Source organism: Haliotis asinina, chromosome 13 (assembly GCF_037392515.1).
Source record: "Haliotis asinina isolate JCU_RB_2024 chromosome 13, JCU_Hal_asi_v2, whole genome shotgun sequence".
NCBI lineage: Eukaryota > Metazoa > Mollusca > Gastropoda > Lepetellida > Haliotidae > Haliotis > Haliotis asinina.
Genome location: NC_090292.1, coordinates 24,920,715 through 24,941,816, shown reverse-complemented (window position 1 = coordinate 24,941,816; position 21,102 = coordinate 24,920,715). Strand labels below are relative to the sequence as shown.

The following is a 21,102-nucleotide window of genomic DNA, read 5'->3' as shown; positions in this document are numbered from 1 at the left end:
AAGTTTTTATTAGCTGGAGTATAACATCCCTGTAGCCCTGGTGGCACAGACTGGTTTCCGCTGTTTCACCGTCCTCGTTGACACTCCATGGTGGGTGGGGAGCAGGGATGTCGAACGCTTTTCCTACACCATGGCACTTTCTATTCCTTCTGGTTCATCCAAACATAAACGTAGATATGTGGAGTCTACATCGTCTGATGAAGGATCTTCTGATATTTTTGACACGTGGCCGAGGTTCATAGTTATCTCATCTCCAAACGATATTCCGTTGAAACTTAACCCCTTTGCAATATCTAAAGGCATTCAAGGTGTCTGTGGAGAAGTGAAGGACGTTACACGTCTCCGAAATGGTTCGCTTCTAGTGGAATGTGCACGGAGACAACAATCGGACAATCTGTTGAAACTAAAACAGTTTGTGAATACACCTGTTGTTGTCTCAGTGCACAGAACCCTGAATTCCTGTAGAGGTATAGTCAGAGACAGGGCACGTTGCCTTTGTGACATGAATGAGGATGACATTGTTAATGAACTGAAAAGCCAGGGAGTAACCGGAGTAAAGCGTTTTACTAAAAAGAAAGATGATGGCACAATCATGAAGCTGAACACTTACCTGTTTACGTTTTCACTTTCTTCCCTTCCAAAATACGTTAAAGCTGGATACTTTAATATCGGAGTTGAGGTTTATGTACCATCTCCACTCCGATGCTTTAAATGCCAAAAGTTTGGTCATGGGGCCAAGTTCTGTCGTAACAAGACGATATGTTCTCGTTGTGGTGATGCACATGAACTCTCTGAGTGCACAAATGTCATCAAGTGTGCCAACTGCAATGGTGATCACTTGGCTTCATCCAAATCTTGCCCTTCTTATGAACTTGAAAGTAAAATCCAAAATATCAAATACACCAGCAATATTTCATATGCTGAAGCTAGAAAATTGGTAGCCATTTCAACCACTTCATCAGTGTCATATTCTGATGCAGTTTCATCACGTGCCACTACTTCTAAACCTCCCATGAGATCTACGTCATGCCAAACGTCAATATCATGGGTACACAAACAACTTACAATAGGTGAAACAGATGAGACCTCTCACATGGTCGAATCCAATACTTCAACATCGGCCTCTCAGACAGATACTATCACATCGACTCCTTCAGCTGATCCTTTGTCAGTAACAGAATGTACCACAGATTCATTGAAAATACAACATAAATCATCTAAAAATGTGCAAAAGGAAAAGAAGCAATCGAGAAGAACCAGAACCATCCAACACTTGGAGGTGCCTTCCTCTCAGTCGTCCCCCATACATGTTCAAAATCAATTTGATCCTTTGGAGATGGAGGCCACCCCATCTCCCCCAGTCTGTGGGAGTAGATCCCACACCAACTCACGAACTCCGATTGAGCCTCCATGAGTAGTTTAGACACCATTGTTCAGTGGAATTGTAGAGGACTGAAGAATAATTTTAATGATTTGCAACTACTAATACAGGATTTCAAACCATCGGCATTTTGTTTGCAAGAAACTTATTTTAAAGCAACAGATCAATTTGATATACGGCAGTATGCTTCATATAACTTCTTTTCTCCTCCAGGATTTAGAGCTACAGGAGGATCTTCCATTTTGGTGAGACAGGGTGTCATTCACAGCCCTGTTCCTCTTAATACAACACTTCAGGCCGTTGCTGTCAGATTGACTTTGAGCATTGTTTTTACATTATGCTCCCTATATATACCACCATCTACTCATCTTCACCAAACTGATCTTCAGGCGCTCTATGACCAACTGCCGAAGCCATGTATCATTATGGGTGACTTAAACGGTCATAATCCACTTTGGGGCAGTTCTGACACAAACCAAACTGGAAAGATACTGGAAGATTTTCTTTCAAACAACGATCTGTGTATATTTAATGATACTTCGAAAACATATTTGCATTTTGGTACAGGCACATATTCATCTCTTGATTTGTCCCTCACTGATGCAGATCTGTTAAATGAATTTGAATGGTCTGTCCATAGTGACCTGTGCGGCAGCGATCATTTTCCAACCATTCTTAAACCATCAATTCCGGCTGATATTCCTCCACCATCACGATGGAACTTCAGCAAAGCTAACTGGCCTTTATTTGAATTACTATGTACTGACAAACGGAATCTTGCTCGTTTCATTGGTGCTCCTGATTCTGTACAATTATTCTCTGATGAGCTAAACAAAATTGCCGATGAATGTATTCCTAAGTCCTCTACCAATCCCCACATACGTAAACCGTGGTTTAATAATGACTGCAAACAAGCTCGAAAGGCACGGAAAAAAGCTGAACACTATTTCCGTCGCCACCCAATAGTACATAATTTGAATAAATATAAAATCTTAAATGCTAAAGCACGGCGTACCTTCAAGCACAATAAGCGCCTGTCGTGGCAAAATTACGTTTCGAAAATCAACTCATGTACGCCAATGTCTAAAGTATGGAACATGATCCAGAGAATTAAAGGTAAGGGTAACAAATCAAGCATACATCATCTCAAAACTGGAGATCAGGTATTAACAGATAAATCTGATATCGCAAATAAACTGGGTGAAACACTTGCTCAACATTCTTCTTCATCAAACAACGTTCCTCAATTTGAAAAATACCAAAAACTGCAGGAAAAGAAACAAATTAGTTTTCATTCTGATAATGGGGAAGACTATAACGAAATCTTTTCCATCCGTGAGCTTCAAACTGCCCTTGAACAAGCTCACGATACTGCAACAGGAGCTGATAACATACATTATCAGCTCCTGAAACACTTACCTAACTCCTGTTTAGAGACACTATTGAATATTTTCGATGAAATTTGGATATCTCGTACATTCCCTTCCTCTTGGGGTGATGCTATAGTTGTGCCCATACCTAAACCCGGACGTGATCCTAAAGATCCATCCAACTATAGACCCATTTCCTTGACTAGCTGCGTTTGCAAAACCATGGAGCGCATGGTCAATAACAGATTAACTTGGTACCTAGAAACTAACAATTTAATTACTAATATTCAATGTGGTTTTCGAAAAAATCGCAGTACCATTAACCATTTAGTCCCATTGGAGTCGTTTGTTAAAAATGCCCTTCTTAACAAGGACCATTCTGTGTCAATACTTTTTGATTTAGAAAAAGCTTATGATACAACATGGAAGTACGGTATTTTGAGAGATTTACATGACTTGGTTTGCGGGGCTGTTTGCCTGAGTTTATAGCTGAGTTTTTAACTGACAGGCAGTTTCAAGTGCGTGTGGGTTCTACCCTGTCTGATTATTATAAGCAGGACCAGGGTGTCCCCAGGGCAGTATTTTGTCTATCACTTTATTCAGTATTAAAATAAATAGTCTTTCAAATGTTTTAACAGATTCAATCAATGGCTCCCTTTTCGTGGATGACTTTAATATTTCTTGTCGTGGCAAAAATATGCGAACCATCGAGAGGCAGTTACAAATCTGTCTCAACAAAATTCATAAATGGTGCCTTGAGAATGGGTTTAAATTTTCTCAATCTAAGACAAATTGCATTCACTTTTGCCGAAAATACAAACCTCATAAAGACCCTGACTTGTCTTTAAATGGTGCACCCATCAAAGTTGTCAAGGAAGCTAAGTTCCTTGGTCTCATCTTTGACTCACACTTAACCTTTCTGCCACATATTAAATACCTAAAGACCAAATGCTTGAAGGCGCTTGATTTGTTGAAAGTCGTTTCAAATACAACGTGGGGAGGCGACCAATCAACCCTCCTACATTTATACAGGTCACTCGTCCGATCTAAACTGGATTACGGCTCCATTGTTTATGGTGGAGCCTGTAAAAGCAACCTCAAACTACTTGATTCTATCCAACATCAAGGGCTAAGACTTTGTCTCGGATCATTCCGAACTTCCCCTGTTGACAGTCTATACGTTGAAGCAGATGAACCTCCCCTTGATCAACGCCGTAATAAATTATCTTTGCAGTATCTTACTAAACTGTATTCACATACGTCCAACCCTGCATATCATTGTGTCTTCAATCCCCCGTATGGGGATTTGTACAATAAAAAGCCTTCACTTGTTCCGCCTCTTGGACTAAGAGTGAAACCTTTTCTCTCAGCTGCTGGCATTGAGCTAGAAAATATAGCCCCTTCTCGCTTGTTTTCTTCACCTCCTTGACAACTGGGTAAACCACAAGTTGACCTTACATTAAGTAAATATAAAAAATCAGAAACTAATGAATTACAATATAAACAAGCATATAATCAATTAAAAAGTAAATATAGTACATATAAATCCTTATTTACAGATGGGTCCAAGGATGGTGGCGCAGTTGCTTGTGCCACTGTCATTGGATCCAGAACAATATCTTCCAGATTACCAGACAGTAGTTCAATTTTTACAGCAGAAGCACATGCCATATTAACAGCCCTAAAATATATTAAAAAACACCCAAAATATAAACAATATATCATTTATTCCGACTCTCTTTCTTGCCTTCAGGCTATTAAAAATGTATCTTCTCAACATCCACTTTTAACTGATATTGTTGAATTGTATAATAATCTTGCTACTGGCCAATACGACATCGACATTTGCTGGTTACCAAGTCATGTTGGAATCTCTGGTAACACAATGGCTGACCTTGCTGCAAAGGCGGCACTCAACAAATCTGTAACACCACTTCTTCTTCCATATTCAGATTACAAAGCTTGCATTAGAACGTATATCCATGATCTGATGCAAAAGAAGTGGGACACCCAAGTGGGTATCAATAAATTACACCAAATCAAGCCAACAATCGGTTATACTCACTTGGGTTGTCAGTCCAGATTTGAAGAGGTCATTATGCGACGATGTCGTATTGGTCATACAAGATACACTCATGAGTATTTGCTAAAAGGCGAAGATCCCCCGTTTTGCATCCCTTGTGATGAAGGAATCACTGTCAAGCATGTCTTGCTTGACTGTATTGATTTTGCCATCACAAGGGATAAATATTTCAATGTTAAATCAATTAAGGATCTTTTTAATAAAGTAAATTATCATTTAATAATTGGATTTTTAAAAGAAATAGAATTGTTGGCTAAATTTTGAATAATATGTTTTGTATATAGAATAAAGTTGTTAATGGTAGTCTAAATTAGCAACTGCGATTGTTGGTGGCTGTGCCTTCAAAGGGGGTTAAAGTATTGTAAAATTATTGTCCCCCTGAGAGGGTACGTAAGTCCCAAAATTTTCAAAGTAAAATTTTCACATACCAAGTTTTTAATCGTAGTATTCTTGTTATTTTAAATTTTGGCTAACTTGTCTTACAATCGCCAATGACTGAGGGGATGGTGTAAAACCAACTGGGATCCATGCAGGTAGCGAAAGTATTGAAAGTCCCCATGGTCCCTAGTATGGTGATCTACCTTCAGTTGTTGGTGATTTATAGCCCGTGTTTTATATTGTATTGTCTTCTCTCATTACAGTGTTTTAGTTTTACATGCTAGTTTTATGTTCATACCTGCGATAGTCTAGTAGTTTTACTGTCCATTGTCGGCAGGTTTTACTCTTCCCGACGTTTTCATTTTATTAAGTGAATTGTTCTCGTCACGATATGGCTGCGATATTGCCGATGTGACGGTACATTTTAACTCACTCACTCACTCACTCACTCATTATAAACGTTTGAATCAGTGAGTGACAGGTCTAAAGACGAATATGTTCCCGTTGCAGGATGCAAATACGTGTTAGAGCCATCATTGAATATACATAAATTATTATCAGATATAAACTCTTCAAGAACTTTCCCTTTACTGTTGGTATCAGGACTTCCCCATAATGGGTTATGTCCATTGAGATCACCCATTATGATACAGGGTTTTGGTAATTGGTCATACAAATCTTGAAGATCATTCTGATGGAGAATGGAAGAAGGGGAGATATACAAGGAACAAAGAGTAAGAGTTATGTGTAAAGTAAGACGAACAGCAACAGCCTGAAGATTGGTTTTAAGAGGAACAGGGCTATGAATAGTACCATGTCTCACCAATATGGAAGATCCACCAGTGGCTTTATCACCAGGGGGTGAAAAAGAATGATAAGAATGGTATTTACGCAATTCGAACTTATCGGTATGTTTCAAGTACGTTTCTTGAAAACTAAATGATGCTGATGGTTTATAATCCTGTGCTAGTAATTGTACTTCATTAAAATTGGTCCTAAGTCCTCTGCAATTCCATTGGATTAAGGAATTATTGTTCATTTAATAGCAGGTGGTAGTACTGGGGACCGACTTTTCCCCTTCCGAGGCGAACTGCTTCTATTTCGCGCACGGGGATGAGGAGAGACGTCCATGTCTTCTAAAAGTTGAAACTTGTTATAGACTTGTACAGGATCACGTGATCCCTTTTGTACTCGATCAGATTTTTGTCTATAATATACTTTATGGCAAGGATTTTTCACTGCAGGAGATATTGTTTGTAATTCAGTCTGGCAAGCTGATATGGCATGATTCTTATCACCAGCAGAATCTGATGTACTTAAAGTCTGTTTGTCAGCTTTGACCCAGGTGATATCTGTCTGACATGAAACAGACAGCACAGATTTAGCATGAGGGCGAGCAACGACAGCAAAGTATGTTATATTTGATGACTGAGGCAAGGCTGCATTTACTAAACGTTTTGCCTCATGATAGGTGACATTCTTTTGAGTTTTGATTTTGATAATTTCATATTCACGTTTCCAGATTTCACATGACTTTGATGAAGACATATGGTCTCCCAGACAATTAACACATTTTGGAGAAGACAAACAGTCAGAACCTTCATGATCTTCTTCACCACATTTCACGATTCCTGCAAGATTGGGCACCGTGACCAAACTTTTGACACTTGTAACAACGAAGTGGATTTGGAATATATTGCTCCACTTCGATATTACAATATCCAGCTTTGATATACTTTGGATGTTTCGGTTGTGAAAAAGAAATCAAATAAGTATTTGTATTGAAAGTTTCTCCATTTTTCTTAAAAGTGAATCGTTTGACATGAGTGACTCCTTGATTTTGTAGTTCAGTGGCGATTTCTGTTTCACTCATGTGGGCAAGCCACCGGTCCCTGTCTCTCAAGATGCCTTTGCTGCTGTTTAAAGACTTATGGGGAGAAACAGATACTGCAGTATTTGCAAGCTGTTTTGTACCTATGAGGGTAGCTGATTGTTTCGCTGTTTTACAGTCTATGAGGAGAAACCCAGATCTAATTTTTGTAACAGCTTGGACATCCCCAACAAGTCCATAAATTGTTTTTGATGTGGCAAATGGATTGAGTTTTAGAGGTTCACCGTCAGTAGAAGATACAACCAAAAATCTACTCCATGTATCCGGTAATCTGTTTGTAGCACTGTCCTCGTCCGAGGACAAACACTCATCTAGTGCTCGTTTATGTTTTTTGGGTTGAGCCATGGTTAATAATAGAAAGTTCACTATCCCAGCTCCCCACCCTCCACCGAGTATCACATGGACAATGCTATATACCAGTGGCTCTCCGACTGGCAGCACCAAGGATACTGGAATGGTATACTCCAGCAGAAGACTAATTCAAATTAATCGATCCACCAGATTGGCCCATGAGCCACCGCCTTCTGGGCATAAGACTCTAGGCAAAGTTCATAAAGTCAGGCACCCGTGGCGAGCCACCTCCTCGTGGTGGGTGCTGGGTAACGCCAAGAGCTCGCCAACACCCCCGTTGTGGACCCGGGGGCACATTTGGTCCACCAACACGTTTGCCGTGGGTTGCGGCCCTGTGTCGGTGGAGGACGGGAGTCTGGGGGTTGAGGGCGCTGGTAGCCTGTAATCGTGCTCCCTTTGCCCAACACACCCCTTTGACCCTTACTTCACCTAGACGGGTGGTTGAATGGGCCCGGTTCAACCAATCGGCTGGTCATGCCGAGCCCTGAGCACTATATTTCGTTGCTCATTAACTATTTGGCTTGGACACAATGTTGACATCATTGGTTTTAAGTATATATTGTATGATATATGAATTTTCAAATTTGCTAAAATTTGCCTAGATGCTGGTGCCAGAAGGCTCATGGGCCAATCTGGTAGACTGATTTCTTGTTTAATCCTTCTGCTGGAGTATATCATCCCAGTATCCTTGGTGCTGCATGTCGGAGATCCACTTGTAGACAGCATTGTCTTTATGATACTCGGTGGTGGGTGGGGAGCTGGGATGATGAATCTTATATACATTAACATGGAACCTGAAACCCCCCTGAGAAAAAAACGTCAGCTTGATAATGACCAAAGCACAAATGACAGTTATCGACCAATGAAACAGGTAGACTATTGGCCGAGATTTCTAGTGATAGAATCTGTGGATAAAAAACCAATTAAACTGATCCCAATTAAACTGTAGCCTGATCCCCTCCCCACTTTGAGTTGGAAACAACTTTCAACAAGTCAAGAGCCTTCAGGCATTTAGTTTTAAGAGATTTAATATGAGGCAGAAATGTTAAATGGGAGTCAAAGATCCTTTACAACTTTGATGGGAGTGCCATCTAGAGATAGTTCAGGGTCCTTATGAAGTTTATATATTCTGCAAAAATGTATACAATTAGTTTTGGATTTAGAAAATTTAAAGCCGTTTTCAAGACACCATTTATTTATTTTGTTTAAACAAAGCTGCAGTTGCCGTTCAATAGTATGCATATTTTTCCCTCGACAAGAAATATTGAAATCATCCACAAATAACGATCAATCAATTGAATTGGTTAAAACTTTTGATAAACTATTTATCTTTATACTAAAAAGAGTGACAGACAAAATACTGCCTTGTGGAACACCCTGATCCTGATTGTAATGATCAGACAGGGTAGAACCCACACGGACCTGGAATTGTCTGTTATTTAAAAACTTGACTATAAATTCAGGCAAACGACCTCGCAAGCCAAAATCATGCAAATCTCTTAGAATGCCATATTTCCAAGTAGGGTCATATGCCTTTTTCTAGATCAAAAAAGATAGTGAGTGAGTGAGTTTAGTTTTACGCCGTACTCAGCAATATTCCAGCCATATGGCGGCCAAAAAAGATAGAGACAGCATGTTGTTTATTAATTAGTGCGTTTATAACAAATGATTCTAAACGCACTAAGTGGTCGACTGTACTTCTGGTTTTACGGACACCACATTGTATATCAGTTTTGAGATTATTTGTTTCCAAGTACCAAACAAGTCGATTATTTATCATGCGTTCCATGGTCTTGCAAACACAGTTTGTTAGTGAAATAGGTCGATAATTGGACGGGTCCGTATGATCACGTCCAGGTTTAGCTATTGGTACTACTATGGCGTCACGCCATGAGGGAGGAAAGTTACCCGATGTCCAAATATCATCAAGAATATTTAGGAGAGTTTCTAGGCAGGATTCTGGTAAATGCTTTAGGAGTTGATAATGTATGTTATCAGCTCCTGTAGCAGTGTCATGAGCTTGATCAAGAGCAGTATGGAGTTCATGAGTAGAAAAAGGTTCCTTATAATCTTCCCCATTATCGGAGTTGAAATTAATAGTTTTCCTTTCTTGTTGTTTTTGATACTGCTGGAATTTAGGTAAATAGGTAGAAGAGGAAGAATGCTTAGCAAGGGTTTTGCCCAGTTTATTTGCGATATCTGATTTATCAGTAAGTAACTGATCTCCATGTTTAAGATGATGGACAGTAGATTTAGTACCTTTACCTTTAAGTTTTTGGACCATGTTCCATACCTTGGACATGGGTGTCCGAGAATTAATTTTGGAGACATAATTTTGCCAAGATTGGTGTTTGTTCTGTTTAAAAGTATGCCGTGCTTTAGCATTTAAAATTTTAAAATTATATCTAAATTATGCACCATAGGATGGCGACGGAAATAATGTTCTGCTTTTTTCCAATCATCGTTGAACCGTGGTTTTCTTATGTGTGGAGCTACAGAGGACTTTGGTACACACTCATCAGCTATGGAATTCAGTTTATCAGAAAAGCATTTAATAGCATCAGGAACGTCAATAAAACGTTCAGGTTTAAGTTTTTCAGCACACAGTGTTTCATATAAAGGCCAGTTAGCCTTTTTAAAATTCCGCCTTGATGATGGAGGAACATCAGATGGTGTTACAGATTTTAATATAGTAGGAAAATGGTAACTTCCACACTACCACTGACCATTCGAATTCATTTAGTAGTTCTGAATTTGTCAGTGACAAGTCGAGAGCAGAATAAGTCCCTGTACCAGCTTGTAAATATGTGCTGGAACCATCATTATAAATACATAAATCATTGTCAGATTGACAAAATTCCTCCAACAATTTACCTTTAGCGTTTGTAGTTACACTACCCCAGAGTGGGTTGTGGCCATTTAAATCGCCCATTTTAATACAGGGCTTCGGGAGCTGATCATATAGAGCTTGAAGATCGGTTTTAGCAAACGTCGAAGACGGTGAAATATATAGAGAGCATAGCGTAAACGCTACATGTAAAGTAATTCTCACTGCAGCAGCCTGCATATTAGTAGTAAGTGAAACAGGGCTTTGAATAACGTTTTGTCTGACTAGAATGGATGATCCTCCGGTGGCCCTATCACCCGGAGGTGAAAAACAATGATAGGCATTAAAATAACGAAGGTCAAATATATCTGTTTGTTTTGAATATGTCTCTTGGAGACATAATGCTGAAGGTGTAAAATCTTGGACTAATAGCTGTAATTCATGTAAATTAGTCCTCAGTCCTCTGCAGTTCCACTGTACAATATTATTGGAATACACTATCTTTTTGGTGGGTTAATAGGGGATCTACCCCTCACCTTTTTCGAGGGCGACAAGCTATGTGCCCTGGGATGGAAGTTTTCTGACACTTCCATGGCCTCAAGCGATCAGTATTTATTAAATAATTTTACAGGATTTTCTGAACCCTTCTGGGGTCTGCCACTCTTTTTTGAAGATTCTGTTCTTGAGTCAGTTTTACTTTGAACATTATTCTTCGAGCTTGTTTTGGATCGTGATTTGTGAGTTGGCTGAGACAAAGATTGTTCTCCAGACGTCAAATCTGTCTGGCAATGTATCGACGAGGTAGTTACTTTTGAGGTATATTCAGGAGTTCTTACAACTGATGCAAATGATTCAGTATGTGCTGCAGATTCCACAAGTTTTTTGGCGTCAGAAAAGCTGACGTTCTGGTTGAATTTAATTTTATTGATTTCCATTTGTTTTTGTCCAGACTGGACACTCTTTGGCGAAAGACGAATGATTTCCCGAACAATTTGTACACTTTTTATGGTCACTGTTACAGTCTTCTGTGACATGAGTATTCTCACTACAGTCTTGTTATGGGCTTGGTACAAGTGTTAACACCGTGCCCATACCTTTGACATCTAAAACATCTCAAAGGATTTGGGATGTACACGTCAACTGAAAGAGTACAATAACCTGCTTTAACAGACTTCGGAGGATTTGGCGATGAGAAGGAGAACAGATAAGTATTTGTTTGGACCGCTTCATTATTTCTGCGGATCGTGAATCTATTAACATAAATCACTCCCTGATCTTTCATCTCAGAAGCAATATCTAACTCTGAGATATCAGCAAACGATCCATCTCTGTCTCTGATTATGCCTTTACTGGTATTCAGAGTCCTGTGGGCAGTGATAGAGACGGGAATTCCAACAAATACTTCTGTTGACATGAGGTTCTTTGCTTGCTGTTTTCTGTTGCATTCAACCAGCAGAGAGCCTGAACGCAAGCGTCTAACATTTTTAACCTCACCTGCAGTGCCATGTATACCCTTGGAAATGGCGAAAGGGTTAAGTTTCGGTGGCGTCTTGTGTACAGTTTCTATAACTAAAAATCGTGGCCAATAGTCGATTGAGTTGGAAGGTCGTTGGTCGTCATCATCGTTGTCAAGTTGACGTTTATTGCGTTTTTTTTTTTGGGGGGGGGGGGGGGGGGTTGGTATTCCATAGGTAGTATGTATGTTTCATCATCCGAGCTCCCCACCCACCACGGAGTATCACAAAGGACAATGCTATACACAAACGGGTCTCCAACTTGCAGCACCAAGGATACTCAGATGATATACTCCAGCAGAAAAAAGCAAAATATTAATTCTTCCACCAGATTGGCCCACAAGCCATCGCCTTCTGGGCATAAGACTCTAGGCAGAATTCATGTAAACAAAATTCAAGTCAAATAATATTCTGAACAAAGGGTGCCAAGACTAAAGTTTAAACAATTCCAAATCAAATTTTGTGCAATTGCATATTATCTATGAACACGGCTTGGCATGACCAGCTGATTGGTTGAACCGGGCCCATTCAACCACCCGTCTAGGTGAAGTCAGGGCCAAAGTGGTGTATTGGGCTTTAGGAACACTGGTCCTGCTCCCATGCCCTCAACCAACAGGATCCCCTCCTCCACCGACACAGGGCCGCAACCCACGGCAAACGGGTTGGTGGACCACATATACCCCCCACGAGGAGGTGGCTCGCCACGGGTGTCAAAAGCGGTGTAAAACCAAACCCACTCACTGCATAAAACAAATAAATGATACTGAAGACAGACCCCTTGTTAAACTAATAAATCGCTCACTCATTCACTATCAACCACAGGTTTGGTATTCGAAATGAAAAAGATCTTGACTTGGTGGCAGAAGGCGAGTTTTCACCTAGTTCTCAAAAGACGACAGAGGAACACAAGGAAAGGGGCTTAACTCCGCTTATCTTAACACAGAGCCATTTGTGTAGGACGGTAACGCGCTTGCTATTCTGGCAAAAGAAAACAATCAGTAATAGATAGATGAAGATATTTGAAATTTAAATTAAGTGGGTGCATTTCACTGTATTTACTTGAATGTGCAATTGTTTTTTGTGAACACCCCTGTGAAAACACCCTTGAGCGGGCATCTTATGGTTGGGTATCTGAGCGAAGTTGACCCGTAAAATTGTAACTGCAATGTACCTAATGTGAAAAACGGGATGACTGCTTTTGACTTTGCTGTTCCGAATTTCTGTTTGCGGGCAATAATGTAGTCAATATATGTATTTACAAAAGAAAACTCATATGTCCTTTGTACTTAACATGAGTGTGAAATCAGATTAAGGCTGGAACAATCACCAGCTCACCTCAACCGCATAGGGAAATATACAGAGTTGTAGTCTCTTACACTACATTGTGTTTGTAATGCTCATATAGGTGGAGAATGGCCGAGTGCAGCGCTGAACAACAAAAACGCAGGAACCAAAGGTCCGATGTGATTATGTCCTTCGCGTATCTCCACTTTCCCGTGTATGCATGGTCCGTTGAGTAGGGACATATCCATACGCAGCAGTTACATATATAGAGCTCAAAAGATTTCCCATAGTGAGTGAGTTAAGATTTATACTCACCTCGGCAATATTTCAGACATATCGTGACTTCAACAAATTACAAATTCATAACAGATGCAATTAAATAATTTGGAAACAAATGTCAACGAAGAGGAGTAAAATAACGATATTATCACTGAATGAGTTAAAACTAGCTAGCATGTATCTTTGTATCTTTAAAGGTGGAAACAAAACTATTTTGGGGCAATACAATGTAAAATGGGCCATATAGAATTCACATTCTTGACAACTTTCAAATACTAATTCCTTTCGTTGTAAAAAAAACAGGATGTGCAAATTTTATGAATGGGTCGTTGAAAATCCTTAATGACACCAAGTATATACGTAAGGTGTAAACACGTCATTCAACGCCGTTCACAAGGTTTGCTTTTAAGTCAAACCTGAGACCTTTTGACACCAATGACCCATGTATTGCAGACGTCTCCGATATTACAAGACAATGGAGGCGAATGTCAGTGAGAATGATCACAGCTGTTATGTCAGTTACAAGATCAATTCCGACTTTAAAAACACCTACAATTGTCTTAACGTTATCTATTTCAGTAAAATGAATTTTGAAAAATTTGAATGCGTTCAATTACTTCCAGTTAATAGTCTATTTCAGCCACGTGATCACCTTATAAATACAAATGAGATTTAAAATGACTTATAGAGTTTCGTTAATAAAACTATTTTTTGTTCATTTTAGATGCCTACAAATAGCTTGGATGTTTCAAAGACAGCTGGGATCGTGCACTTTCATTCCAATGTCACATGTTCAACGTGACAAAGGACGGATGCCGTCTGTGTTGTCTTAAGGCAGATTTACCCTTTTCGGAACAGAGGTACATATCTTGCAATTACTTAATTTGCTGTCTGTTATCTATAGAGTTTTGAAATTTTTTTGGATTCCATATGTTTACACAGCAGTTATCTACTTCGGTTTATTGAAAATGAAAGTCACTGATTTGCAGAAACGATACATGGAAACAAAACCACAAGGTTTGTTTTGTTTTAAATATGGTTAAATCTATTTAAGCGTCTCGCATTTGATTGGACGGTCATTTGACGGGACGTTCTACTAGGTTTTGTTATACTCAGTGGTGGAGTGTCACGAAATACACTGAGACTAAGTTTACTTAGACTGAATTGTGTCGCTAAATTCTGCACTTAAATGTTCCTAGTCATTAATCACACAAGACGTGGATTAATATTGTATCAACATTTCTAAAGAACAGCGTTCTTTTGGTCTCGAGTTTATGAACTGTACCAACTCTGAAGCCTTTTGTGAGTTACTCCAACTTATCTTAAGTTAACTTTTGTGAACTACGGTAGTCCATCAAGTTCCCTTTCACCCATTGCTTACAGGCAAATAAGCACGTGTCAGTACACATAGATGCCGCAATCTAACTACATATCTATCTATCTATCTATCTATCTATCTATCTATCTATCTATCTATCTATCTATCTATCTATCTGTGTGTGTGCGTGTGTGTGTGTGTCACTGAATAAATCGCCAGTTCATAGAGTAAACATAATTACATAGCTGACACTGAGCGAGATTATATCCCATTGAACTGTTTCTTCTAGGTACACATTTCTCAGGAATTACTGCCCACCTGTAGTTGACACGTGATATGGTTGGGAGGCCCACAGGGTGGGTCGTGCGACAATGCAAGAATGAATGAATATGAATGCACGAATGAATATGCTTTAGTGACATGTTTTACTGACACATGTGACTTGCGTGTAAAGAGTTCCAGTATTCAGACACGAGCCGTTTGTGCATCACACGACACACAGATCCAGTATCTGGTGGCGTAGCCAATCTCACTTACTCACTATTGTCTTAGGTCGATATTGTTAGCATTTTGAAATACACGTGCGTCTTTGCGGGGCAACATACATGTAAAAGATTCATAACACACTCCAGGTCGTTGTTAAAATGTTATTATGTTTATAAAACTAGATAAACAAGGCTGAGGAGGCGGCCGTTTCTGACATCATGAGGGCTACCTCATGCCTAGTGTGACCCACAACCTTCCCTTATACCCGTGGATTATCAAGGCAACGTTATTGTAGAAACCTGTACCGTTTGCGTCCTGTTTACGAGTAAGTTACGCACTTGGCACGCAACGGCACGGTATCACACGAGCAGTATTGGCCATGCCTTAACTCACCGTAAATGGAAATAGAACCTTCGTGTGAGTAAGTCTAGCCACCGTTGTTGTGATTTCCAATATGTCGGCCTGAAAGTATGGCCAAAGTTATCTGCCCTTTGACCATGTGCGTGTGCGATGGGAAGAGACGGGAGAATGGAGTGCGCTGCCCCTGACGTACTAGGCTCGGGCTGAAGGTGATGGGTGGCCCATGAGCCATCGCCCTCTGGCACGGGCATCTAGGCAAATTTTCACAAAATTGAAAATTCATTTATTATAGTATACACAAAATAGAACATTTCAACATTGCATCCAAATAGAACCAAGCCTAAATATGATAGAGCAATGAAATTTAGTGCTCCAGCCGATTGGGTGAACCGGGCCCATTCAACCTCCCGTCTAGGTGAAGTAAGGGTCGAAGGGGTATGTTGAGCAAAGGGAACGCGGTCACAGGCCCCCAGTGCCCTCAACACCCAGACTCCCGTCCTTCACCGACACAGGGCCGCAACCCACGGCAAACGGGTTGGTGGACCAAATATGCCCTCGCGTCAACAAGGATGGGGGGGGGGGGGGGGGGGGGGGTGTCGGCGAGCTCATAGCTTTACCCAGTACCCACCACGAGGAGGTGGCTCGCCACGGGTGCCGAAGCAATAAAGGAAGGTTACTTGAAGAGTTCATTTCAAATAATGATTTATACATCTATAACGATGGCTCTCACACTTATCTACATCCTGGGAATGGAACTTATTCTAGTCTTGATTTATCTGTCACTGACTCAATCTTCCTGAATGAATTTGAATGGTCCATCCATGACGGCCTTTGTGGAAGTGATCACTTTCCTACAGTTTTAACACCTGTAACCCCTTCTGATGTTCCTCCGTCATCCAGATGGAATTGTAAGAAGGCTAACTGGCCTTTATATAAAACTCTCTGTGCTGACAAACTTAAACCTGAACTTTTCACTGATGTTGCTGACGCTATGAAGTGTTTTACTGATGAGGTGAACAGCATAGCCAATGAGTGCATCCCTAAGTCCTTCGCAACTCCACATATTAGAAAACCGTGGTTCAACGATGATTGCAAACAGGCTCGGAAGGCACGGGAAAGAGCTGAACATTATTTCCGCCGCCATCCTATGGTCCACAATTTGAACAAATATAAAATTCTTAATGCTAAAGCTCGGCGTACTTTTCAGCAAAGTAAACGTCATTCTTGGCGAACGTATGTATCAAAGATCAATGCACGTACACCGATATTAAAAGTATGGAACATAATTAAGAAAATCAAGGGTAAGGCCACTAAATCCAGCATTCAACAGCTTGGGGATAAGCTATTGACTAACAAATCCGATATCGCAAATAAACTGGGTGAAACCCTCGCCAAACGCTCCTCTTCATCAAATTATGTACCTGAGTTTCAGAAACATAAAAAGAAACAGAAACAAGAAAAGAAAGCTATAAATTTCAGTTCAAATAATGGTGAAGATTATAATGAAATATTCTCTATTCATGAGCTTCATACTGCTCTTGAACAAGCTCATGATACTGCTGCGGGAGCTGATCATATACATTATCAACTCCTGAAACACTTACCAGAATCTTGTTTAGAAACCCTTTTAAATATATTTGATGACATATGGACTTCGGGAAAATTTCCATCTTCATGGCGAGATGCTATAGTAGTCCCAATCCCTCAACCTGGACGTGAGCATACTGATCCTTCAAATTATCGACCAATTTCTCTCACAAGCTGTGTTTGCAAAACCATGGAACGCATGATAAACAATAGACCAGTTTGGTACTTAGAGACCAATAACCTCATAATAGATATTCAGTGTGGTTTTCGTGAAAACAGAAGCACCATTGATCACTTAGTGCGTTTAGAATCATTTGTCAAAAAGGCTATAATTAATAAACAACATGCAGTCTCCATATTTTTTTATTTAGCAAAAGCCTATGACACTACATGGAAATATGGCATTTTAAAAGATTTGCATGACTTTTGACTGCGAGGCCGTTTGCTTCAATTTATCTCTAACTTTTTAAATGACAGACAATTTCAAGTCCGAGTGTGTTCTACCCTGGATCAGAGTGTCCGACACTCTAAGGTTTATCTAAGGTTTTAAATGATTCGATTGATGGATCACTTCTTGTTGATGATTTTAATATTTCTTGTCGCGGTAAAAATATGCATACTATTGAAAGACAACTGCAGTTGTGTTTAAACAAAATTAACAAGTGGTGTCTTGAAAACAGTTTTAAATTTTCTAAATCCAAAACTAATTGTATACATTTTTGTAGAAGATATAAAACAACCTGCAAAAGCAACCTTAAAGTTCTTGATCCTGTCCACCATCAGGGCTTAAGACTTTGTCTTGGGTCTTTCAGAACTTCACCTGTTGACAGTCTCTACGTTGAGGCCGATGAACCATCTCTTACTCAACGTCGTATAAAATTGTCTTTACAATACATTACTAAATTATATTCTAATGAATCTAACCCTGCCTATAACTGCGTCTTCAATCCCCTTTATGAGGATTTGTATAACAAAAACTCTTCTCTTGTTCCACCTCTTGGGCTCAGAATTAAACCATTTATATCTGCTGCCGATATTGAGCTGGAAAGTATATCGCCTTCCCCTCTTCTTTCTTCTCCTCCTTGGCAATTGGTTAGGCCACAGGTTGACCTAACATTAACTGCATTTAAGATATCGGAAACAAATGACTTTCAATACAAACAAGAATATCATCAATTCTTGATCCAGTGCACCATCAGGGCTTAAGACTTTGTCTTGGGTCTTTCAGAACTTCACCTGTTGACAGTCTTTACGTTGAGGCCGATGAACCATCTCTTACTCAACGTCGTATAAAATCATCTTTACTGTACGTTACTAAATTATACTCTGATGAATCAAACCCTGCATATAACTGTGTGTTCAATCCACTCTATGAGGCCACACTAGATATACTCGTGCGTACCTGTTAAAAGGTGATGATCCTCCATTTTGTATCCCTTGTGATGAGAGAGTTACGTTCAGGCATATTCTGCTTGACTGTGTTAAATTCTTCATCACAAGGGATAGATATTTCAATGTCAAAACCATCAAGAATCTTTTTACTACTGTTGCTTCTCATTTTCTAAAAAGAAATTGATTTTTGGACTGAATCTTAAGTAATATGTTCTGTAAATAGATGTATTGTAAATATGAGTGAGTGAGTGAGTTAATACTTAACGTCACATCGGCAATATCTCAGCCATATCGTGACGAGAACATTCAACAATGAAAAAGAGCATATATAAATCATAAAAACCCGTCAACGAAGGACAGTAAAACAACTAGAATATCACAATTTCAATTAACACTAGCATGGAAAGTTAAAACTAATAGCACTATTTAGACAATACAATATAAAAACAGACTATAGATCGCCAACAACAGAAGGTAGATCACCACACTAGGAACCATGGGGACTTACAGTACCTTTGCTACCTGCATGGTCCCTAGTTGGATTTACACCATCCCTTCAGCTGCTGGCGATTGTATGAAAAGTTAGCCGAAATTAAAAGAACATGAATGCTACGATTAAAATCCTGGTAGACTTAATTGACTGTGAATGTTTGTGGACTTACGTACCCTCTCAGGAGGACAATAATTTTACAATACTTCAACCCCCTTTGAGGGTACAGCCACCAACGATTCAAGCTACTAATTCAAACTACCAATCATTAAAATGCATCTATTTACACAACATAATTTTCAAAATTCCACCAAAAAATCAATTTCTTTTACAAAACCAATGATTAAATGATAACTAACAGTGCTAAAAATGTCCTTGATAGTTTTGACATTGAAAAATGTATCCCTTGTGATGGAGAATTCAACACAGTCAAGCAGAATATGCTTGACCGTGACTCTCTCATCACAAGGGATACAAAACGGAGGATCCTCACCTTTTAAAAGGTATGCATGAGTGTATCTTGTATGGCCAATACGACATCGTCGCAAAATGACTTCTTCAAATCTGGACTGACAACCCAAGTATGTATAACCAATATAAGGTTTTATTTCATGTAGTTTATTTATACCTACTTGGGTGTCCCACTTCTTCTGCATCAGATCACGAGTGTAAGCTCTAATGCTAGCTTTGTAGTCAGAATAAGGAATACGAAGTTATAAGATCTAATAACAGCTTTATAATCAGAGTAGGGGATAAGAAGTGGTGTCACAGATTTGTTCAGTGCTACCTTCGCAGCACGATCGGCCATTGTGTTCCCAGTAATACCAACGTGGCTGGGTAACCAACAAAAGACGATGTCGTACTGGCCAGTAGCAAGATCATTATATAATTCAATAATTTCTATTAAAAGTGGATGTTTACATGATACGTTTTTAATCGCCTCAAGACAAGAAAGAGAGTCAGAAAAGATTATATTTTGTTTACGTGTAGGATGTCTTTGAATGTATTTGAGAGCTGTTAGTATTGCGTTTGCTTCTGCTGCAAAAATAGAGCTGTTATCCAATAATCTAGAACAGATTGTTTTGCATTCAATGATAATGGCACATGCAATACTGAATAGATTAAATATATATTATGGATGTTTAGGGTGTCTTTGAATATATTGAACAGCCGTCAATATGGCGTTTGCTTCAGCCGTGAAAATTGAACAGCTATCGGGTAATCTAGAAGATATTGCTTTAGATCCAATGACAGTAGCACAAGCCACTGCGCCACCGTCCTTGGATCCGTCTGTAAATAAGGATTTGTAATTGCAATATTTATTTTTTCAGTTGATTATATTTTTGTTTATATTCTAATTCATTACTTTCAGATTTTTTAAATGTAGTCAGTGCAAGGTCTACTTGTGGCCTAACCAACTGCCAAGGAGGAGAGGAAATCAGACGGGAGGGAGCTATGTTGTCTAGCGCTATGCCAGCAGCAGAAAGGAAAGGTTTCACTCTTAGTCCAAGAGGTGGCACAAGGGAAGACTTCTTGTTATACAAATCCTCATACAGAGGTTTAAAGACACAGTTAAATGCAGGGTTTGACTCGTTGGAATATAATTTGGTTATATACTGTAAAGACAATTTTATACGGCGTTGTTTAAGAGATGTCTCATCAGCCTCAACGTACAGGTTGTCGACGGGTGAAGTCTTAGACCTTGACTGTTTTAGGTTGCTTTTGCAGGCTCCACCATAGACGATGCAGCCGTAATCGAGTTTTGAACGTATCAATGATCGATAAAGTTGCAGGAGGGTAGCTTGATCCCCTCCCCACTTACAATTAGAAATGACTTTCAAAAAGTCAAGGGCCTTTAGGCATTATTTGTAAGGGACTTAATATGCGATAAAAACGTTAAATGGGAGTCAAAGGTTATACCTAAGAACTTAGCTTTCTTTACCACTTTGTTAGGAGTGCCATTGTACGAAATGCTAGCCAAATTTAAAATGACAAGAATACTACGATTGAAAACCTGGTAGACTTAAATTTACTATGAATGTTTTGGGACTTACGTACCCTCTCAGGAGGACAATAATTTTACAATACTTCAAACCCCTTTGAGGGTACAA

The 21,102-nt window shown here is 39.5% G+C and overlaps 1 protein-coding gene across 1 annotated transcript in view; it reads left to right on the top strand.

Moving 5' to 3' along the window:
• Positions 1-21,102, top strand: part of LOC137259464 (serine/threonine-protein phosphatase 6 regulatory ankyrin repeat subunit B-like) — an 84,355-nt gene that overhangs the window by 8,019 nt on the left and 55,234 nt on the right. The window lies entirely within an intron of this gene.